Source organism: Passer domesticus, chromosome 11 (genome assembly GCF_036417665.1).
Source record: "Passer domesticus isolate bPasDom1 chromosome 11, bPasDom1.hap1, whole genome shotgun sequence".
NCBI classification, from domain to species: Eukaryota; Metazoa; Chordata; class Aves; order Passeriformes; family Passeridae; genus Passer; species Passer domesticus.
Window position 1 is genome coordinate 24199406 of NC_087484.1, and position 16105 is coordinate 24215510.

A 16105-nucleotide genomic window follows, 5' to 3' on the forward strand; every position below is an offset into this window, starting at 1 on the left:
CTACTGATTCAGTCATGACTGGAAGTCACACACATAGCCCAGAAAATCAGTAGTGCTGGGACACAGCAGGAGCAGCTGCCAGTGCTGGGGGTGGTACAGGAACCCCTGAGCTGGCCTGGGATGTGGCTGGGATGGGACAAGAGCATGCTTGGACAAGAGCCACCTTTATATGCTGTCCTTCTTCTGACTCTGCCCGTCTCTTTAGAGTGACAAATCAAGAGGGGTGACTATGACTCCCAGCACTTTTCCCTGAACTGCTCATTCTGCAGCGTAGGAAAAAATGACTTGGATGAAGATGCTGATGCCAGCTTTGTTCTCCAGAAAGAAGCTCTGCTGGAAGGTAGGAGTCATGAGCCTGACAAAGCCAGCACAGCTCAGCACAGCCCTCTGGAATTTGGATGCTCTCCCTCACTCCCTCTGTGGTCTCCAGCTGCTGCTTGCCTGGGGGCATGGCAAGGTGAGTGGGTGAGGTTCTCCCCCAGAGGCTCCTGGGCTCCAGTACACTGCCTCAGGTTATCTGTCGATTTTGTAAGAGTTTCCAAAGGTAGGGGAAGGGTTGTCTCCACCATGGGTGGTCCCTCTGCAGGTACCTTCATGGTCTGAAACCTCATTACAGCAAGAAGGGAGGCCGTGAGCAGAGTGTGTGTGTGTGTGTGTGTGTGTGTGTGTGTGTGTGTGTGTGTGTGTGTCTGCGTCTGTGTGTCTGTGTGTTGGGGAAGTGTTACAGTGGTTTGGGGATTTCTGCACTATCCAGGCAGGTGAAATTGTTAAATTGTGCTTCTTTCTGCAAGCAGCACAGCACCAGGGGAATCTGAGATGGAGTCAAGGAACAGTGAGAAGGGGACTTCTGCGAGAGGGGAGTGGGTAGACGGAAGAGGCAGAAAGCAAGCCATGTGTGTTCCTGACCTGAAGGGGGGAGCAGGGGGCTTTTGTGCAGCTCTTTGCACTGACAGCAGGTACCTACCTCCACACGGTTTAAGTACAAAAGAACTGAGAAGATGCTGTGTGAAGGATCTCACGAGGCTAAGACCTTTCTGAGCAAACATCCACATAAACATACCCCAATTAGTGGTAAGTGTGGGCTGGCCAGCTGCCCATCTCACTTATGTCCCTACTCAAGAGAGCCACAGGAACTCATCTGCCTTCGGGTTCAGCACATATGTAAGGCTTAACTAGCTTTTAAAGGCCAGGAAGAGCCCTAAACCACTTTGCCTGTCCAGGAAAGCGTCTGCCTGCTGTGAACCCCCAGCTTCAGAGCTCATGCTGCCAGAGCAGCACTCTCAGCCAAGGGCTCTGAAGGGCACAGCGTGTGTAAACCCACCCAAGACCCGAGTCCTGCACCTTGTCCAGGCAAGCAGGCTCTGCCTCCCTGATTCTCCCGGGCAGTGCATCAAACTGCTTGCAGGGAACATCCCATCCAGCCCCTCTGCAGCCAGGGAGAGGCACCAGGAGACATGAAAGGCACAATTCTCCCCTGTCAGCTCTCCCTCCAGCACCTGGCTCAGACTGGTACTAGCCGTAATGGGAGTACCCGGGGGGTGCACGGAGTTGCAATGTGAACCTGAATGCTGCAACAGTTCTGGGGGCTATTTGTTTTCTGTGGGTTTATTTTGTAACACTTTATGTATCCTTGCAGGTGTTTCATGCTCTCAGATGTTGGAAAGCCTTTGGGAAGACCTTGCTCTGTCCAGTCAGAGCAGAGAGGTACATGGTGCAAGGGAACATCATCTGCAGCTAAGGTGGGAGTAATGCACAGTGAAATGCTGATTTTGGACACAAACTTGTAGGATATAACCCCACACCAGATGCTGACTTCTTTCAAGTTAGAAAAACATGGATGAACCCTAGAAATAGTTTGCTTGCCCTTTCCAGTTAGCATTGGAAGCACAGCAGCCAGGATAGGCACAGTGGTACTGTGTCCTGCAGCCCCAATGGGGACTGGCACTGATTTAAGCAGGGCCTTTGTTCTGGCTTGCATGGCTCAGAGTCTGAGCTTTTATGATCACAATAATCAGGTTGCCTTGCCTGGACCCTGATTAGTACATAGCTTGGCAAAATGTATTGCACACACTAATCCCTGCTTGTGCTTGTGCTTGACAGAGAAGAGGCCAAAAGTAGTTTAAGGCACAGCCAGCTGCAGGCAGGCAGCAGCCATGTGCCCCACTTTCCACGCTGTGGGCATCCCTGGGGGGGCAGGGGGTGCCCTGAAGGAGGCAGGGCCCGGAGGGCTCTCCCTGGGCAGCGCTGAAATAGGTGCTGGGGGAAGCTGCCTGCGGCTCGCTAGTGAGCTATTGATGTATCTGCAGTGCAAATTCGAAAGGAGCCCACAGCGATGGAGTTAGATGGCACCTCGGCCGTGTCGGTAACGGGGCACGATCGCTCTTTGTGCCCTTGCACACGGAGCTCCCCGAGGCAGGCGGGCAGGGCCGGCTCTGGGGCTCCCACCGAGGCTGCTGCCGGGTGTGCGGCACCGAGCACCCCCTCGGCCGGGGCTGGGGCTGCTGCTCTCCCCGGGCCGGGCTCGGGGCTGTCGCTGCCGGGCAGCCGCTCCTCCTCCCCGCAGCAGTGCCGCGAGGGGCGGAGGATGAGGAGGGCGAGGAGGATGCCCCGTGCCCGCCGAGCAGCCGGGCTGGCGGCCCCGCCTCCCCTCGCCTCAGCGCCTTAAACGCCTCGGCCGCGGCGGCAACAAAGGCGGGCGGCGGCCGCGAGTGAGGGGCCGGCGGTGAGTGCGGGGCAGCGGGGCCGGGCTGGCGGCGAAGGAGCCATCGAGGGGCGGCGGGGGGCGAGGGCTGAGGGGCCGCGGGGTCGCAGGTGCCGCAGGAGGGCGGGAAGGGCCGTGCCGTGCCGTGCCGTGCCGCGCTCGGGGGTCTCGGCTGCGGCGTGAGGCGGCCCCCGGCTGTGAGTGCGCTCGGGCGGGCAGCGTGAGGCGGATGAGCGCCAGCTCCGCTGCGGCGTAACTTTTGTTATGTCTTACTATTTATGTTTATAGCCCCATCAGTATAAAGTTGTGAGAGCGGCAGATGTGTGTGGCGGCGGCTGCCGGGCTGCCTGTCCCCCTGCTCCGGCCGCTCTCCCCGCTGCACAGAAGTGCCGGTGGCTGCGGAGCCCGCCCGGTGGCGGCTCCGGGGAGATGAGGCAGACCCCGGCCCCCGCCTGCCTCCGCCCTGTGCGCGCCCTTGCCGGAATTTGACAGATCCCTGCTGGCCCGGGTCAGCCCCGGGGACCCGCCACTCCCAGTACCCGCCAGTAGCAAGGGATTTAATCTGTGAGTAATTTTAGAAGTGGCTGCATTCGTCTCTACTAGCGCACAGCAGTTCAGGCTGCAGAGAGAATAAATAATGTGTAGCGTGTTTTTTGTGCTGCCATGTACTGGTCTTTCAGGGCAAATCTCTGTTCCTGCGTTTATGAGCCCCGGTTAATCAGGGCAGTGAATGGGGACCAGGGGCTGAAGGAATGGGAGCTGCTGCTGCTTTATGCTGTTTCCATATCTGCTTGCTGCAACTGGATCTAATCACTGACAGTGTCAAAACAAATATCTGCAAGGGGAAAGGTGCCATGGCAGAGCAGCTGGATGTAGCAGGAGATTTTCTTGGCTGTGAGTGAGTGAGAAACCAGAGCTGCCTATTAATGTGTGAGGAATGAGTCTAACTCTCTGTGTGACTCCTCCTTTAGTGGCACACTCTCAGGACTGCACTTGCCTGAAGACTGGTAGCTAACCTGGAGTACTTTTTCTGAGCTGGGATAACTTTAAATAGATGGGAATGATATGATGCAAGGCTGCATCATCCTCCTGCTCTCAGAGGGGAGTCAGTGGAAGGAGACCCCAGCAGAAGGGGGTAAGTGTGCATAAAGTGTGTTTCTGAGGGGGAGAAGGAGAGCTTTGTGTCCTCAGCTGAGTATTATACTGACCTTGGTAGAGCATCTTGGAAAGTCCTCCTCATCTCCTGGTATCCAGGACAAAATACAAACTCTCATCCCTTGTGTTTCATCACAGTGCCCTGGATCACTGTGTCAGGGATGGTTTAGGTGGAGCTCCAAATGTCTGAGGAGCTCATATAGATATGAGTGATGCTAAATCTTCCCCAGGAGGAAGAATATTAGCAGGAAAAATCTTCCCCAAAAGGCCCCTGGGACAGAGGCCAAGAGTGTCTAATGAGGCAGACTTTTCCTGTTAGCTGCAGTTCCTGTGGGAGAGTGAGGGCCTGGGGGGCTGGAGTGAACCCATGTGGGGATCTCAGAGGGCAAGCAGCCTATCCCCAGGTCTGCTTTGGGCAGCTGATCATCTCACCTGGGCATGAACCACTGCTCTGGAGGTGATGCAGCTGCTGAGTTGAGACAAATAATTTGTTTTCTTCTGGTTCAGCAAATAACTTGGTTTGGTGATGGTGCTGTAGGGATGAACAGCTCTGTAGTGCCAAGCTGTGTGCTCTGTCAATGTTGGGGACAGGACAGCTGTGCAAGGCTGCAGCTTGGCTCCAGATAAATCTATCCTCTGCTTTTCTTCTCTCATTCAATGGTTGCTTTTCTTAGGTAAGCTAAATAAGTGGAAGGAGCTGTGTTTTGTGGGTGTAGTGGGAACACTGTGGGGTCCTCTGGCAAAAATGGTGTATGGCCTGAAAATGGAGATGCTCACATTAGTGAGCTGCCCCATTATCACTGGAACAGCAGTGCTCAGCTGGGTGCATATGTGTCTCCTGCTGGCAGCAAATGTGAGGTTAGGTTTCAGAAAAGAGAGATATCTGACCATATCTACTTAATTCCTGGACACAAAAATATTTGCTGATGTGGCTTTGAGCAGACTGCCACTCTGGTGGCTGCTGTTTGTGTGCTCTGTGACTTGGTTAAAACCAAAGAGTGGAAATGCAGGTGTATCATTGCTCATGGAGACCTAGTTTTCTAGGGACAAAATAGGTGAGTACTTAAATCTTGTTTTGCAGTGACTGCTGGCAGAGCCATCTCCTGCAGGACCTGGAAATGCATGAGAGGAGTTAGAGGTGCCAGTGTGAGGTGGGCAGGGGTGGTCTAACAAAGGGCAGAGCAGATGCAGCCAGTAGTGTTCTGTTCCTAACTGTCCTTGAGACAGGGCTGCAGAGGAGCTGCCTGCTGTGCATTCAGAGGTTCGTGTCCCTGTGGCTCTGTCAGAGGACAGGTGGGTGCTGAAGGGACCCCTGCACCCAGGGGTGAGTCCCCAGCACCTGCACAGACACCTCAACCTCAGCACAGTCCCACCCAGCTCCTGTCCTGCTCTGGGCTGGGGGAACCAGCCAGGGGTGGTAGTGGGCCAGGTTGTGCTGCCCTTTGCTCTCAGGCGGACTGGTATGGAGGGCATGATTGAACTCAAGTTCTTTGACTGCCAGGGCTGCTCCTCACACCCTTAACCTGTTGCACTGGCAGCTTTTGGAAGGGCAGAAGTGCTGCTGCAGTCATGATCCTCATCCCTTTCCACAGGAGAGGTTCAGTGGTGTGCACAGCCGCCGGTGAAAATGTCGTTTTCCTGTGCTCTACTCAACATTGGTAAAGATCACTGTAATAGGTCTGACAGAATTATTTTGATGATATTTTTCAAAGTATCCAGACCTTTTCTGTAGCCCTCAGATTTTGGAAGCGGGATGTAAATCACAATTCTGCACAGGATTAGCAATCAGAGAGCATTATGAATCAATCTGATACTTTGTCTTAGTCACAGCCCTTCTTAGAACGCTGACCTACATATTACAGCTTTCACTGTAACTGCTTCACCAAGGACAGCTTGGTGAAGCAGTTACAGTTTGCTTCCCAGTGTGAGGTGGCCCAGTGGCTGGACATGTTCACGTTTGAAGAACTTTCCTGGTGGCTTCAGATGTGCTTGAAGTCTGTGTTGTTTCACTGGTTAACTTGTCAATGAAGTATGAGATACAAGTGGTTCCTTTGAATGTTCTTTTAATTATAATTGTGCTGATAAAAAAACTAGAAGATGAAATGAGATGCTTTCTGTATAAAGTGCTCTTAGATGTCAAGCCAGCGGGGATCATTGTTATCAGATCCTCTAATCACTTGTGTGATTAAAAACCTTGGAAAAACATGCATGTTTGAGCCACTTGGTTGTAAGTAAAAATGAAGGTTTATTGCCTTTCTGAATGTGTGCTGTAGCTCAGCCTTTGGTGAGCTGTGAATCCAAAGCTTCTATAACATCTCTCCCCGTGGGTCACTGATGGCACTGAATATGAATGCACATCTGCTGGTTCCACTTGCAGATGAGTTTTCCTGCTGATTCCCAGAGCGACAAGGTGAACAATGACGATAAGGAGGGTCCAGAACAGTGTCTGCAAAGCTGTGACTTGGCTGATTTAGGGCAGCACTTAAGCCCGTTGCTACCTGTCGTTATGATTCCAGCTCTGCAGGATAGATTCTTTGGTTGGAAGGATGCTGGGGAGCAACGAGAAGTGCATGTACTGGTGTGTGTGTGTGTGCTTCCCAGCACGTACCAGTAGCCTGGGCCATGGTGCAGGTCCTGCTGGGTGGAGTGTGTGTGTACAGCAGCATGTTCACCTGCAGATCTTCTGTATGGAGCTCTATGGGTGTCCAGGAGCTCTTCTGTGAAACCAGAACAGAGGAGGTCTGCCTTGTGGTTTTTTGTCTCAGCAGGTTCCAGGGAGTGCCTTTGTCTAGCTGGGTTTGCTGGTCCCTCTGAGCATTTGGAAGGTCATGCATTTGCCTGGGATGTTTGGCTTAGAGTGTCTCTGAAATTAAGAGCTCTACCACCAAGTCATCCAGGGGACTTCAATGTTTGTGGTGTGCTGCTCACAAGTTCCCACAACCTCCGCTCTCAAACAGAGGTTGGTTTGGAAAGCTGCAGCACAGCATCTTGCAGTTTCTTTTTCTATAAATAGCTAAAATAAAAAGGTCTGTTTGTGAGATTGGAAACTCTGCACATAATAGCTCACCTTCTAACAGCACTATGCTGAAATTCAGGGAGGCCTCTGCTTTTCTACCTTGTCTCCTGTGCCTGGGGATGGTTTGTCTGTACAGGCAGAAGGGAGCTCCGTGCCAGACTGTGCTGTTTCTCTGTGCTCCTGATGTGTGTTAGCTCTGGGAACTGGCAGCTACTGAAAATGAGCTGAGCAAAGCTGCTCCTGGTACCTCAGTGCTGCTGTGGCAGTGGAGAACCCAAATGCCCCCAGCACAGGATGCCTGCCTGTCTGTCTGTCTGTGCATCCCACACTGATCCCTGTGCACTGGCAGGCGTGTTTGTCACAGAGCCCAGCTTGTGCCTGGGACTCCTGGGGCTGTTGGAAGCTGGACACAAGCTAATACTCCCTTCTTTAATATTGCATCCACTCTGCTTACAGTGGCTGCAGTAGTTTGGATTTTCAGCTGTAAAATCTTGCAGAAAAATAAGAGTTGTTGACAGCAGTGATTAATTTTTTAATATGCATTGCAGCATATACTGTACTTTGTGGTACAGTGTTTGCTGATTAGGAAATCAGAGGGGCTCCAATCAACCTGTCTTCACTGGATTTTCTGCCAGATACCCTGTGTGTGCCAGCAGAGTCCCAAATGTGTGGGGAGAGTGTGATGACCCTCACTAGGATGGAATGACAGTAGAAAATACCATGGCAGTTGTGCAGCAATGACAGCTTTCTAAAATGGATCTCCTGGGACTAAAAGACATCTGTGCTCCTGGTTTTCCCCTGGTAATCTCAAGGACCTGCTTTCACCTTGAAATAACATTTAATGTAAAACATCAGAGTAATGAGTTTTTTGTTCTAAATTTGTTTGTAAGGCAGAATCTTTAGGAAAGGCTGCAAGCAGAGCTCTGTCTGACCTGCTCTGTTCTGAAGGCACAGAGCATCCCAGAAGCAATTAGTTTATATCTTAAACTAATAAATTAATAAAAAACTTCTGAGAAGATGTCTTCATGCTGTGAGCTGCATTGCCTTGCAAGACTGAAAATTTGGGTGTGATCCTTTATTAACTAAGTTGGGTTCAAGTTTATTTATTTGGTTGGTTTTTGTTTTTGTCTCCTTCCCTCACAGTTTAGTTCTTCCTAAATTCAGGATTTTACTTTGGTCCAGGGATGGATGATCACTGTATTAATTCTTGATTATTCCTGTGACCTGACTGTGTTCCTGCCATTCTTTGTGCTTGCAAGGGGTCCTAAGGAAATGAAAAATTTAGATGTACAAATCGTAATTGTTGGGATAAAATCTCCCTGTTGGTCTCACAAGACCCCACCTGGAGGGCTGCACCCACCTGGTCTGGGGTCCCCAGCACAGGAAGGACACTGGACTCTTGGAGCAGGTCCAGAAGAGGCCACCAGGATTATTGGAGGGATGGAGCAACTCTCCTGTGAGGAAAGGCTGAGAGAACTGGGAGTGCTGAGCCTGGAGGAGAGAAGGGATCAGGGTGACCTCACTGTGGCCTTCCAGTGCCTGAAGGAGCCTGCAGGAAAGGGGGAGAGGGACTTGTTACAGGAGCCTGGAGGGACAGGACAAGGAGGAATGGCTTCAGACTGGCAGAGAGTAAGTTCAGACTGGATATTAGAAGAAATTCTTCTGATGAGACCCTGGCACAGGGTGCCAGAGAAGCTGTGGCTGCCCCTGGATCCCTGGAAGTGTCCCAGGCCAGGCTGAACAGGGCTGGAGCAACCTGGGATAGTGCAAGGTGTCCCTGACCATGGCAGGGGTGGAACAAGATGAGCTTTCAGGTCTCTTCCAACCCAAAATCTTCTATGATGATTCTGTGCTACTTTTTTTTTTTTTTTTGGGGGTTGCTTACATTTTTATATAGATTTATATTTGTCCTTCTCCAGCAGAGCTTCAGTGTCAATAATTGTCAGGGAGTTGGGCACTTTGCAAGTGAGGTCCATTAGCAGAAATGTAGCCAAGATGGAAAAGTTGTGTTCAGGCTCCTCTGGGCTGGTATTTCACAGGCAGGTCTGATGAATACTTTATATGTTTTATGAGAGTCTGGAAGGTGCTGGATGGGTTTTGCTGTCATCCAGATGATGGTGTCTGTGAATGTGAAGCTTGTTTCTTATTAACAGCCATTCTTGCAGTCTTGAAATCCACTTTTCACAAATGCTTATGTCCATCAGAGTGTTGCTTTCTTGGGAAGATCATCAGAGTGACTGGTTAACAAATTTGTTCCAGAGCTTGCTAACATTTATTGTGTGAAGTCTGTAGCTGCCTAGGGAGCTACCTTGCACTTTTCTGAACAGAGTCCATTATGGAGGGAAACCTCCTCCCCAGGAAGGGATGTGTTATGACTTGCTTCCAACAAATGCTGCAGGGGCAGGCTTCATTTGGCCCGGGGGGATTCCCAAAGGCAAAAATGGAATTGGTAGAAATAAGTGTTGCTTGTGCCTGTGACTTGAAAGGGTATTTTTAGAGATATGGGAGTCCCCCGTCAGACAGGAAGGAAGAGTGGTGGCTGGAATGTCTTGTGTGATGGGTCAGGCAGACTTTCTGCTAACGGGACAAAGTGAGGGATCACTGGCATTTTTAGGCTCTTCAGATTTAATTTCATGCTTGTTTAAAGAACAGCTGTCTGGACTCCTGCGGACTGAGCAGCTGCCTGTGGATTGAAAAGGATTGAAAAGATATGAAAAGGTGGTGGAGCCTTGGAGTGGGCAGTGGCTCCCTGAGCTGTGTGCAGGGAGCACTGCCAGGCTGCCTGCTTTACCAGAGGGTCTGAGCAGAGCGCAGAGGTGCGGGAACCGTGGATGCCGTGTAACTTTCTGTAGATTTAGCTGCTGATTTTCAGAGCAGTTGTTACTTGTATCTTCTGTTTCATTTTTTATAACATAGTGTGGGTGTGGAGTGGCAATTATTTTAGGTTCTGTGGATGTGGCTCAGCAATTTCAAATGTGGTTAGAAGTGCGTGTTAAAAAATTGAAGTGAGCTCCTTAAAGCCTGCACCTGGGGTAACAGTCAAATTAATTTTCAAGCGAGATACCGCTCCCCTCTCCCTTTCCACTCTCAATTTTGGAAACTTCTTACCACCTTGTAAATCACTTTGCAAAAGACCTGTCTCTTTCAGATGAACTACATGTTCCAAGGTTAAGAAGTTTGCCTAGTTATTAGGGGAGTGCACTTGGGTAACTATTTATTAGATATGCATGGATGAATTGTCTAATTAGACAGATAATCATATGCTTGCAATCTAAGGAGAAAAATTCAGAGAGGTTAATTAAGGAATGGTTAGAAAATTTGATGTCAGAAATGGTGCTAAGTTTCAGCCTGGACCCTCTTAATTGAAATTAGTTTAGTTCATGCTGGAAGTGAATGGAAATGAAGGAAATTTAAGCTTACCATGGCTACAGATGTGGGAGTGTGCCAAGGTCAGTAATGCATATTAGCTCATACTTTTAAAATTAATTTCTGGCACTAATTTGGCTTGATTTTTCCCATCTGTCTTCATGCAGACAACACTCTGGAAGCCTTCCTTATCTGAGGTGTTGCAGAAATGCCTTCCCCCCCGCCACTGTTCCTTTGCAACCTCTGAGCTGAAGTTTAACGCTGGGTGAGGACAGCAAGTCAAACCCTGCAGGTGATGCTGCAGATGCTTAATTGTGCACCTAAACTTTTTCTTGCTGCTGCCAGAGCTGAATTCACATCTGTGAGGTGTTCTGAGGCATGAAGGTCGTGTCCTGAGTGTGAACCAAGGACAGAAACACCCTGCCTCAATGGGGTGTCTGCTCCGAGGCTGGGGGGCAGGAAAGGGCCGGCTCTGTCCTCGCTGTGTGTTCCAGCTTGTCCTGGCTCAGTCCTGGCTCAGTCCTGGCTCAGTCCTGCTCAGTCCTGCTCAGCCCGTCCGTGTGCCGGAGCTGTCTCAGCACCTCGGCCGGGAGCAGATGGGGCTGAGCTCATCGAGCCACTTGCTGCTGTCAGAACTTCTCTGGTCTTCCTTCCCGCCTTCTACCCATGTGGATTTCTCCTGGTTGCTGTAACTCCCTAATCTGGAGGAAAACAAACGTGGGGTGTGGTTAAACGCTACGCAGGGCTCGCAGTAAGTGAGGGGGGCAGCTGTGAGTGTGTTGCCAGCCCCCCACATTCCCCTGGTGCCTGTGCTGTTCTTGGCCAGCTGGTGCTGGAGACTGCAGGAAGGTGGTGATGGCTTCTGGAGAGTGTGAACCACCGTGGCTGCCCTGAGCCCACCTGCCAGTGTTTCAGTAACCACAGGCTGTGTTTGTGGCTTACTTTTTCCAGCACTGGCTGTTTTTCTGAAGTGAAGAACTCAGGCTGTGTGAGAAGGTGATCATATTCTGCTTCCCCTCATCTGACATTACCCCACAGGAGCATTTTAATGCTGTGTCTCACAGACTTGAAGTTGTTTTGGAGTATTCTTTTGTCCAAATTCCTGGCTAGCCATATGCTCCTAGAAGTCTTCTCATCCTTCTGGTATTGCTCCTTGTAGCCCCCTTCAGTTCCTGCCAGATTCCTAAGCAGCCATCTCTTAGACAGCTTTCAGTCTCTCTGGTCCTTGAGCATCTTTTAGTCCTCCCACATCCTTGGCTTTTTCTCTTAGGTTTCATGAAAACAAACTCTTGGGGAAAAAAAAAACCCAAAACCAAAAATACCACTGTGAAAACCCCTACCCACTCTCCAAATGTCCAAATATCCAAATACATTCTGCCTCTTTTCTCTGTAGTTGCATGTATTATTTTTCACAAAATTGAATTTAGCTGTTGGTGTTATCAGTAGTTGTAATGATTTTTTTTATAGCCAGTTACCAGGAGACTATTAGCTGTGTGTTTGTGTCAAAAAGTAGGTGTAATGGTTCAGAGCAGATGAGCTGCAATAACTACCCCCTTAAAAAAGGCCTGTGGAGAAGCTAAGTTGGTGTTGCTCACTGGAGAAAGAGATTCTTTGCTTCTGGTTTGGGGAGGAGGCTCAAGAAAGTTCAGTTCATCTTGAGCAAGATGGGTTTGAAATGGAAATATTGGTCTTTGCAGTACCTGGGGAAAGCAGTGACAAAGTTGGTAGGTATGGGAAAAGGATCCTGCTGGGGCATTGCTGGGATGGGGCTGTGGCTGGGTGAGAGGTTGGATCATCCATGACTTGCACTGGTCATCTTTTGCCGTGGCGTGGCTCCTGCTTGAGCTGTGGCTGCAGGGCTTGGCAGTGTCCCTTTGGCTGCACCTTATCCTGGAGGCATGGGGGAGACCACGTCCTGCTTCAGCTTGCCTTGCAACAGGTGAGGTTCTGTTCCTGGGAGCAAAGGCCAGCAGCAAGGGGTTTCCTCTCTAGGGTATCCCGGTGATGTCCTGCTAATTGTGTCTGTCTTTCCCCAGGCCTGTGGCCAGCCTAGCAATCAGTAACTAGTTTTTCAATTCCTCCTCCTGTTCTGGGTAGCAGAGGTTGAGGTCTGGCAGCAGTGATCACATCAGTCTCAGATCCCTGACTAAGGCACTGCCCGAGTGCCTTTGCTGCTCTCTGTGTTCTTGGTTCCCAGGCCTCTCTTCTGAGAAGGGATGGTTTGGGCTTTCTTGCTCTTCTGTGCTGCTGCTGAAGTTACAGTATTTGCACAGAGCCAGTTCCTCTGAGATGATGATCATTCTTCTGTTTAAGCACAAGCTGCCAACTATAGAATTAATTGCCGGTGGTCTGCAGTAGCCCTTGACTTGTCCTAGAACTTGCTTTAATGAAAGAGAATAGGTCTTTAATGAAAGTGAAAGGACTTCTGTATTTTCTCTGGAAATACAGAAGGGGTTGCAAAGCCAGGCTCTCAGAAGGCAAGATAAAAAAGCTGAGTGATGCAGCCCAGATCTGACCTCTGTGCCCTGCAGGTTCTGGTTGTGTGGCTCCACAGTTGCTGCTTGGCTTGATGCTGCCTTGCTCTCTGTGCATCATTGATCTATATTTGTACTTGTTAAGTGGGGTTTTCATTTTCCTTTTTGCAGCTCTGAGGTTGTGCTTGTGTGCTTAAGCCCTGCCCCAAGAACAGAAACACGAGTTGTCCAATGGCTCCTTCGTGGTGCTGCCCATAAATGTCTGAGCAGCTGCAGTTCGTGGTGTGTTTGTGGGAAAGCAGCTCTGTAAGTGGGGAGCTGAGGCACGCACAGGCTACTCGGCCAATTCTGGGTGCTCTTCAGGGAAGCTTCCAGGAATTCTCTCCTCTTAATTTCTCATGAAGTGTGGTTCTGTGGCTGGGAGTTCAGACCATGTGCAGAGCTCATCGTGGGTCTGTCCTTCTGCCAGGGTCTGGCAACAAAAGATAGGAGAAGTTTAAGGTTTGTTTGATTTCATGGCAGCTGTAAAAGACACAAGGCAGGAATCACTTTCATGTCAACTTTGGTTTGCCTCTCCTGAGACTTTATCTGGCTTTTGTACCTTATTTACTACACCTTAAAAAAAAAAAAAAAAAATCTGCTGGAAAAAACCCCACCCAGGTAGAAGGTTATTTCAGCACTGTTGTTCAGGGAGCGCTTCTGCTGTGTGAAAGGAGTATGCTGTGACAAAATGAGGGGCAGGACTAGGTCTTTTTTGTGTGTTTTACAGAGAGAGGAGAGGGCTGGGCTGTCCCCCACACAGGCTCATCCTGCTTGAATCATGGCCAGGCAGTGCTAGTGAAACATTGTCCTCCCTGTGGAGCCTCGGTGGGGAGGCTGGGCTGTGCAGTGTTGTTGGATTTGTTGGCTGGTTGACACCAGCAACCAGGGGACCCGTGGGCTCTGCCAGTGGCCTGAGAGCAGGTATTTCTTTGCTCCAGTCAGTGCTTCTCTTCAGGCTTGTTCCCAGCCTGCCTTCCAGTCCTTGTCTTAGTGGTTTTCATCTGCCAGTCCTGGTCTGAAGCTCTTCAGCATCCCCTTCCACTTCTGGTCTGTGATGTCTGGGTTTCACATCCTGCTCCCCTGTGTCTGGTAGACCTACTCCATTGTGGCTTCTTGGTTCCTCACATTTTCTCATCTGACAAATGTGATCAGAGGGTACTGCTGTCCCTGCCAGTGGTGGCATTGTTTGTGTCTCTGTGCCCTCCCAGCCATGCTGGCCCCCATCTGAGCCTCTGTGCTCTGGGGCCTGGGGGCATTCCTGGCTGGTACTCTGCTCTGCAGAGGCTTTAATGATTTTCCATTTAACTGTGATTAACCTGACTGGCAGGGCTTTGCTTATTGCATTCTGGAAGAGTTGTGGTTGCAAGATTTCTGGCTTTGGGATGAATCAGCATTAACAATTAAGCCATAAACAAATACCATTTCTTTTACAAGATGACAGACAGCAGGATGTTTTTCTCTGCCAAAGCATCCATCAGACTATTGCTTAAACTCTGTAGCTGGTAAGGTGGGAAGGAGAAATAATTCCTCACTCATAGAAAAAAGATAAGTCACAAGTCTGACTTGTGGGAGGGATGCTGAATGACAGAGGAGGCTGTTGCCTCCTCCTCCTGGTCCCACAGTCTGGTGATTACTGGCTGTTAGTGCACAGACCTGTCACAATGGAGCCTGGATGTTACTAGAGTGTATTAAATCCCTTCAGGCAGACAAACTCTGGGCTGGTACTTAATTTACAGCACTCTCCAGGATCTTTCCATATAGATCCTCTGTCTTAGGAGGGAAGAAGAATTAATGATAAATTAATGAAGACTCTTACATTGTTCTGAATTTGGGGGTAATTTTAGGCCCCTAGTTAACCTTGTCATCTTTCAAGCTTTTGCCTCTTTTAGTAATTATCTGCTTGTTTTCCTGATGGTTAAACTTGCCATGTAGAAATGTTGTGTTGATGAATTCCTCAAATTCTTTTGGTTGACCAGAAGGCAAGGAGGTCTGATTACTCTTGTGCTCATGGCTTTCAGAACTAGTGCTGAGAATTCAAGCTGTGCCAAGGGACTGTGCCCACCTTGCAGCTGGTGGCTCTGTGCACATCTGGCAGGTGCTGGGCTCTCAGTGCTCCTGAGCTGGCACTCTTCTGGCCTGCTTTGCTCAGGGGCACATGTCCCCTTGATCCTTTTGCCTCCCAGAGGTGCTGGTGAATATTTTTGAGCATTTTGCCCTGTTAGCAGGAAGGAGTGGGTGGATGGCTGGGAAGCTCCCTTGGCCCCAGCCTGGCTGCTGTGCTTCCTCTTGCAGCCCTGTGGGTGCCCAGGCTCTGCCACAGCAGAAGTTGCATTGCCTCTGGTGGCATCTCTGGGCTCATTTTCCAGTCATGTATTAAAGGCAAGACTTCAGCAGGCAGCAGGTAGCCAGGTGTGGATTGTTGTATGTTTGTAAAACTGCTGCCCCTGAAGAACTGCCTGGCTGGACAACCAGTGTGCTGGCCTTGTTTGGTTGTCTGTGCTTCTCTCCATCCCTTTTATCTCCCCTTTGCATCATTTTCTCACTTAAATGCACCCTTTCTGCAGGCCACAAAGGCTGGTGTGACACAGCCTGCAGCAAGGGGATCCTGCTGAGCTTGCAGGCTGGGGACTTCCTAGGCTGGCATGTGAAAGTGCTGGGGCTCTGGCTCACCATTACTCATCCAGCCTTCTTGGGCTGCCTTACAGCTGTCCCGGGGATCTGCCTGTGCACATTTCCTCACTTCTTGTGATGGCTGACCCCGTGCTCAGTGAAGTGCTTCTCAAAGGTGCAGCTATGCTGGGGTACTGCTGCAGGCTGGCAGACACCAAGAATGTCTAGCAGGTAGCTGTTTCTGGTGTTTTCCCTTTGGACCTAACCCTCAAGTATCCTTCTAGCTTCACTCTCTCTCACCTGGCAGGAAACCTCACCAGCCTGTGAGGTGGGACATTGTGTGCCAATGTCTCTTTGCATGGGCAGCACCCCTCTTTTTAATATATTCCTCCTTTCTTGTTTTTTACCTCTCTTTTTCCCCATCTTCCTTCTTTTCTTCATCACACAAAATGTGTACAGCCTAAGCTTACCTTTTTCCCACTGCTCTGTTTCCCCTGCTGTGGTGTGCTGCTGTGGGTTAGGGTCCCTTGGATGGCTCCAGCTGGCAGTAATTTGGGATGTGGACATATTGGGACCTCTTACTGAGCTGAGTGCTTGGGGTCCCTACTGAGAGCAGAGAGCTGAGCTGCTGGACTCGAGGTGGAGCATATGCCAGGCTGTGCACATACACTGGAAATGTGCCCAGGGCAGGATAATTATGGGAGGCAGTGTTTCCTCAAGTGGACTGTGTGCTCCTGCTTG

The 16105-nt window shown here is 50.1% G+C and overlaps 1 protein-coding gene across 3 annotated transcripts in view; it reads left to right on the forward strand.

Annotated features, from left to right (window-relative positions):
* Nucleotides 1-2553: 2553 nt before the first annotated feature.
* The window catches only part of ST6GAL1 (ST6 beta-galactoside alpha-2,6-sialyltransferase 1), a 43543-nt gene continuing 29991 nt past the window's right edge, over nt 2554-16105 (forward strand). For 2 of the 3 annotated variants that reach the window (XM_064435863.1, XM_064435867.1), the window contains exon 1: nt 2554-2722. The gene's annotated coding sequence lies outside the window, so the exon portion shown is untranslated. Of the gene's footprint in view, nt 2723-15459; nt 15596-16105 lie in introns of all 3 variants that reach the window. The other variant, XM_064435866.1, reaches the window with a different exon arrangement.